At 38.4% G+C, this 7623-nt stretch overlaps 1 non-coding gene across 1 annotated transcript; it reads left to right on the top strand.

Moving 5' to 3' along the window:
* The first annotated feature begins 3483 nt into the window (after positions 1–3483).
* Positions 3484–3589, top strand: LOC139865435 (small nucleolar RNA R71). Its single transcript, XR_011764956.1, has one exon. It is a non-coding gene; the product is annotated as a small nucleolar RNA R71 (small nucleolar RNA).
* Positions 3590–7623: the final 4034 nt, after the last annotated feature.

The following is a 7623-nucleotide window of genomic DNA, read 5'->3' as shown; positions in this document are numbered from 1 at the left end:
CGTTTAGATGAACATTGTCCTCAATGTTCCTAGTGTATCCCTCACTTAGGAGTTTTATTTGAAGATTTAGGATTATTTGTCTAGTGTTTATTTGGGTTGGGATCCCACACTTAATGATAGGCTAGGATGCAGTATAATTTAAAATCTGAGCTAGTAACGGGAAGAAAAGAGTACCCCCAGCAGACGTGGTTGTTTGTGAAGAAGCTGGCTGGCTTGGAAGTCTCGTCCATTATTTATTGGCTCACTTGTCATTCTTTTATTCTTCTACTCTACTTTATTGCACGGGTTGCCTCCCGAGAAGCGCTTTTTTTATGGTCGTTGGCTCGACCGTAGTGCTGCTTAGAAAGGAAACATTCCTCGCTGGTGGTTGTAATCTTGGTCTTGTAGAGGGAATGTGAGTCTTGGTAGATAAATTCTGAGAAAATGTCGGACCAACAGTGGTAACAGATCCGGTACTTCTCTTGAAGATCTTCTGAAAGATAGGTAGTGTGTAGTCTCGGCTCGTGATAAGTCTTGAAGTCCGATGAGAATATGGTCCAAGGATCTGCAGGTTGATCCATGAATGTCAATCATAGAGGCGGTGCTTGTGGTGATTATTTCTCTGATAGGATGCTCATTTCGGAGGTCTTCAAATAGTGTCAGAAATTGTATCTTCAGTATTTCGAAATCTTCAGAATATTGATCTCCACAGTAAGAATCTGTAGCTTTGCACAGATTGGTCAGAAAGCAAAGCTGAAAAGAAGTGAAAAGCAATCCTGAAAGATATGTGCTATCTGCTTTGTAACGTAGGTGGCAATGTTGACTCGGTCTGGTTCAAGATGAGAAAATGGGTTGTTGCATCTTACTTCTTCTGTGACAGCATCTCGTAACTCTTTGATAATCAGATCAGCGTGGTGATCAATTGTTACGTAAATCACTAGCCTCTCTAGTGTGCTTTCGAAATTATCTCTTTCCAAGAGAGCGAAAAAGCTGTGAATATCCTCGATCATTTGCAAGTCAGAGTGATAAGTCGGGCGTCCGGTGGAAAGATCCATATGCTTCCTGATGAGAGTCAGTAGTGCTCGTTGATTGGCTGAGAACGAAAGTGCAGATCCGGCTAAGGCATTATAGACCTTAGAGTAAATGACCTTCTGATCTTGACAGAATCTTGTCTCTAGAATAGTGCGAACTACTGAATTGTGGTCTCGTTGCCTTTCTTCGCGATAGATATGATCGTGAAGGGTATTGATAAAGTCTTGAATGCGCTCTTCTAGGATATCAGCATTATTGTCTTCTCTTTGTAGATAGAGGTTGTATTCATCTTTGATAGCCATGATTCATTCGGTTAAGCGTACGTGAAATTAATTGTTGATTTACGGATGGCTTCGAGAATGTCTTCAAATTCATTTGTGTCATTGATGAAGGTTATCATGTTGGCGTGAGCAGATATGATCAGAATTCGATCTGAAGAAGAGTCCGGCTCACCCTGATCTGGTACAGATGGAGAATATGAGTTATCCAGAATGTCTTCATGTTACTCTTCCTCGCCATCATCGGCATAATAGTCATCTGAAAATTCGTCTGATGAATGGGTTCTTCAGTGTCCTGGTTCTTCACTTTGATACTTGTGGGATCAATTTCTATATCCTTGACCTCAACCTTATCAGTCTTATTTTTGAAGCGAATAATTAAACTATGATCTTTTGTCTCGAGCCTCATTAATTCTTCGTGACGTTCCGGGCTTGGTGATGGTATCATCGCATTTTCTTTTACGTTTTCCATTTCCTCTTCCTCCTCATGTTCTTCCTATTCCTCTATTTCTTCACTGGGATCCTCTTCTTCCATTTCTGGGTCATCAGCAGACTGTGATTGACACCCATCTCGACATCTTCGGCTAGTGGTGGGGACTCATCATCGGAAGTGATCCGTCTGGTGGAAATAGTAAACATCTCTGCCTGTCCAGAAAGATCGGTAGGTCGGTCAATTTTGAAGGTGACGCTCTCCCCATGTGATCGTAGTATCAAGGTTTGATTGTACACATCAATGACAGTCCTAGCCGTATTCATGAAAGGTCTTCCTAACACGATTGGTGTGTGTAGGTCTTCCTGAATGTCCATTACTACAAAATTCGTAGGGTACAAGAATTTGTTGACTTTCACCAAGAAGTTCTCAACTATACCCTTAGGGTATCGGATTGTATGATCAGCAAGTTAGATTGTCATTTTAGTTGGTGACAAGTCTCCTAACTCTAATCTCTTATAGAGAGAGTAGGGGATTAGGTTGATACTTTCTCCTAAATCTGCTAGCGCATGAATGGTTCCAGATTCGTAGATTGAACACGAGAAAATGAATCGGCCCTTATCTATTAGATTATGCGGTATAGAGTTTCTGAGTACTGCTGAGAATTCTTCACTCAGTGGAATTTTGTTAGAATCTGGTATCCTTTTCTTTGTAGAGAGAAGCCTTCGGATATATTTCTTCTGGTTGGGAACTTTGGATACGGTATCCAGGAATCTTCCATTGAGTTTGAAGGAATCAAGCTTGGATGGTTCCTCCTGTAGCCTTCTAGGGTAGGGTATACATACTGGAGTTGCAGTGGACAGCTTTTGAGCATATGTCGATTTGTTCTTGAGTCTCGCTGACCTTTTCTGTGGTTCTTCCTCTGGGATTATGGAATCCATTTGCTTAGCTTCCTCTATGTGGGGATTTTGGATAGTATTACTAGGTAACCTCCCTTGTGGTCGGGTTTCAAGGCGTTGTCATAACTGTCCGAGCTGCGTTTCTAGACTTTTGAGCAGAGCCAATTGATTTCTCATTAGTATCTCCGTCTGGTCCTGTCTAGATGCAGTTCTTTGATTTAGCTGTTGTTGTCCTTGGATAAACAGTGTCAACTGATCATCAGCTTCGAGAGTAGGGTTGGTTACTTTTGTAATCTGGGTGTTTGGGGAATTTTCCTCAGCTGGTAGACCAATGAGTGGAAGTGGTTGATCATTGGTCAATTGAGACTGTTGGGGTGGACAAGGTGGGTAACAATAACGAAAAAGTTGGTTGCTTCTTTGGAATTGGTTAACCCTAGGTTGTTGATTGAATCCGGGATTTGATTCACGCTGGGTATTGAATGTAACAGACTGAACCGTCAGGGTTCTCGTACTCAACTTGATATTCTTTAGTAGGTTGCGGGTTAGTACAATTAACACAGGCCTGGACCTGGTTAATATGCTGTGGCTGCGTCTTCAATTCTTCGAGTTGTTTTGCAAGAGATTCGATCTTGTCTGTGAGAGATTTGATGGCCTCCGTTTGATTATTAAGTGCGGAGAGTGGTGCAGATGATGAATTTGTTTCACCACTATTCCAGTCATGATGATGCCCGCCATGTTCTCGAGCAACTCCCATGCTTCGTCTGCGATTTGGTTCATCAGATTTCCTTGAGCGGCGGCATCGATCGTTGTCCTATGATTTACCGTGAGACAATTGTAGAAGGTACAGATTTGGGCTGACCGTTCTAACTGATGATTAGGGCATTTCTTCAGCAGGGTTTTGAATCACTCCCATGCAGTGTAAAGAGATTCATCATAACTTTGTTTAAAGTTAATGATGTCATTCTTGAGTTTGGTTTGTTTAGAAGGAGAGAAATATTTGGTTAGGAATTTAGTAGCCATCTCCGTCCATGACGTGATGGAATCTTTTTCCAATCCTTCAAACTATGTTTGTGCATGATGAGTGAGAGAATAGGGGAACAAGTATAGCAAGACTATATCTTGTCCTATCCCTGGCTATTTGTAGGAGTTCGAAAGAGATATGAATTTATCAAGGTGAGAATTTGGATCGTCATTCGGTAATCCATGGAATTAATAGCCATTTTGGATGAGTTATATAATGTGATGTTTTAACTCGAACGAGTGTCCTTGAATCTCTGGGAATCTGATCGGTCCTCCTCGACCTTCAATCGAGGGTTTAGTGTTTTCTGCTAAAGTAACATGTAACGCCATTTGTTTTCTGATTCGTGCTTCCTTGCGTGCTTTAGAGATTATTGCATCTGGATCGGGTACGAAAAACAACGGCCCTGGTCTAGATCGGGTTTGGGTCATACGCTGGGTATGCCTTTTTGTTTTAAATTTTAAGTAGATAAGCTAAGTTCCAAATTTAACCTAAAGTAATCTTAATCTAAAGTAATCTAAGGTATTCTAAGGTAATCTAAGGTAATCTTAATCTAAGGTATTCTAATTATCCTAAATAGAGGTATGTTTTTGCTTCTTGCTACTGATTCCCTGATATTTTGATAACAGAGCTTTGCACGAACTATTCAACAAACCAAGTGGCCAGGCTGACTACGCAGAGGCAGGATCCTTCTGGTTCCAATTGTAAGACCTAAATATTTATTGTACATAACGTATTTATGGTGTGTGATGCGTGTATGAAGTGTACGACGCATGTACGTGTTGCTTGATCGAACGCCGAAGGAAACTGGACGTTGTCTGAAGTGACAAGGTGTGTACGTATCTTTTCAACCCCAAATAAAGTTTGTGTTGATGTTTCGAAGCCTTACCATTGGAAAGGAAATCTTATTACGTTTCCAACGATATTTGATTCATCGAAAATGGAGCTACGGTCAAAAAGTTATGGCCAAAACAAGTTTCTGAAAACTGACCTGTAGGTTGGAGCGGCGCTCCACCTTTTGGCGCGGCGCGCCGAACCCGTCTGATGCAATTTTCAGCCTTTTTAAAAGGTTTAAATGAGGGGTACTTTGGTCTTTTCATTTAGGGTCGGTTTAGGGTCACCAAAACTGATCTAGAACTCCATTGGAGCTCATTTCTCACCCACACAAACACTCTCTTCAAACCCTAGTGAGAGAAACCCACTTTTAGTGAGAGAGAGCTTGATTTGGAGAAGAAGGAGTTGGATTCTCACCAAAGCTCGGGTTTTAAAGTTGTTCTACTAGTCAACGGCATCATTTTGGTGGTATTGGTAAGTTCAAACTCCGAATTACATTTGTTAGATTTGATATTCAAGTTAGGGTTTGAGTTTGATTTGTAGTGAAACCCTCTTAGATGATGAAATGGGTTTATGGTGACTAGTTATTCTTGTCACTTGGCGGGTTTTGGGTTGGTTGACAATTTGGCCTTGATTAGGCTTTAATCTTGAGTTTAATCACTAGGTTTAGTGATTATGGAAGTGTTGGAACCACTTTAGGTGAATTTGGGTTGACTAATTTTGACTTGAGTCAAAATTAGGGTTTGGTGATGATTATGACCCAATTGTCGATTTAATAAGGTTTATAAACTTAAAATGGATTAAGTTGAGGTATAAAACCGAGTTAAATATGTTTTGGTGTCAAAACTTGCTAATGGCGTGATATTGACTTGTTATGGGTCAAATTAGGGTTTAAGTGTCATTTTGGGCAAGATAGGTGTTTAACACCTATGATTGGGTTTGATTGGCATATTAAGACTATTCTCACTTGTGTTAGTGATTATTGGTTAGTTTGAGCGCGGTTTGTGCTTGGAAGTGCATTTGGGTCGAAATTGCACTAGCTGTCAATTTGGGTTGATTTGTATATCCACCCTAATTGTGTTACTTGTTATGTGATAAATGGATTAGGTACATTCCATCGGCGATTGCGGATTATCCGGTAGCATTCTTCAAGGCGACAAGGTGAGTGTTAATATCCTATATGCATATATATGTGTAGGATGGGTGCGGGTCGGGAGGAGGGGTTCTCGCTTGTAGAGCTCGCTTCTCGTATAGGTGGAATTGTTGGACTTGTGTATAGGTCCAATTGGCACGGTTGTGCGTTTTGGTTGACCACGTTGGCGAGGTGCACACTTTGTGTGTACGTTATCACATGGGCGTGTGATGTGGACTTATATAACCCCAATGACGAAGGGTTAATATAGTGAGTGGAATAATTATATGTGTAGGTATATAATGTATCTATTTGTTGTAGCGTGAAATGCATAGTGTCGAGGTGTTAAGATGTAGTGACCCGAACTTTTCCATGTTTATATATATTAATTGAGATTGATATTTACATGATTAAATGTTTCCTACATGTTAAGCAATCAAACTTGTTAAGACTTGATTAATTGAAATATGTTTCATATAGACAATTGACCACCCAAGTTGACCGGCGATTCACGAACGTTAAAACTTTTAAAAACGACATGATGATATATATATGGATATACATATGGTTAACATGAGATTATGATAAGTAAGTATCTTCATAAGTATATTAACAATGAGTTATATACATATAAACAAGACTACTAACTTAAGGATTTCGAAACGAGACATATATGTAACGATTATCGTTGTAACGACATTTAAATGTATATATATCATATTAAGATATATTAATATATCATAATATCATGATAATATAATAATTTAACATCTCATTAGATATAATAAACAATGGGTTAACAACATTAATTGAGATCGTTAACTTAAAGGTTTCAAAACAACACTTACATGTAACGACTAACGATGACTTAACGACTCAGTTAAAATGTATATACATGTAGTGTATTTAGATGTATTAAAATACTTTTGGAAGACTTCAAGACATATATCAAAACACTCATACTTAACGAAAATGGTTATAGTTACTTTTCCATTCTTTTCTTTCATCAAGAATTCTAGTCGTATTCTTACCCGTATTATACACAGCTTCAAAACGTACTTACTATGAGTATATACCAATAGGAACTAGCATGGGATTCCACTCTTGATTATGTCATGTATGACTAATCAATTTTAACTTCTACCATGAGCTAGTCAACTAACTAGAACTCCTTTTAACCCCACTCACCACTCACCAATTACCACTCATCATTCACTCCATTTCACTTCCAATTCTCTTTCTAATTCTCTCTCAACACACACACACTATTATGAACGTATTTTTCCAGTAGTTAATCATCATCTTCATCAAAAATCACTTCAAGAATCAAGCTATAATCATCATAGGAAGAACACTTCAAGAACACTTCAAAAATCCCTTCAAGTTTACTAATTTACTTCCAAGCTTTCAAATCCATTCCAAGTAATCATCTAAGATCAAGAAACCTTTGTTATATACAGTAGGTTATCTTTCTTATTCAAGGTAATATTCATATTCAAACTTTGATTCAATTTCTATAACTATAAACTATCTTAATTCGAGTAAAAATCTTACTTGAACTTATTTTTGTGTCATGATCCTACTTCAAGAACTTTCAAGCCATCCAAGATCCTTTGAACCTAGATCATTTCTTGTCACTTCCAGTAGGTTTACCTACTAAACTTGAGGTAGTAATGATGTTCATAACATCATTCGATTCATATATATAAAACTATCTTATTCGAAGGTTTAAACTCGTAATCACTAGAACATAGTTTAGTTAATTCTAAACTTGTTCGCAAAAAAAAGTTAATCCTTCTAACTTGACTTTTAAAATTAACTACACACCTGTTCTATATCTATATGATATGCTAACTTAATGATTTAAAACCTGGAAACACGAAAAACACCGCAAAACCGGATTTACGCCGTCGTAGTAACACCGCGAGCTGTTTTGGGTTAGTTAGTTAAAAACTATGATAAAATTTGATTTAAAAGTTGTTATTCTGAGAAAATGATTTTTATTATGAACATGAAACTAT

Source organism: Rutidosis leptorrhynchoides, chromosome 8, assembly GCF_046630445.1.
Source record: "Rutidosis leptorrhynchoides isolate AG116_Rl617_1_P2 chromosome 8, CSIRO_AGI_Rlap_v1, whole genome shotgun sequence".
NCBI classification, from domain to species: domain Eukaryota; kingdom Viridiplantae; phylum Streptophyta; class Magnoliopsida; order Asterales; family Asteraceae; genus Rutidosis; species Rutidosis leptorrhynchoides.
Note: the sequence above shows the minus strand (reverse complement) of the source record. Positions and strands in the feature narration are given on the sequence as shown.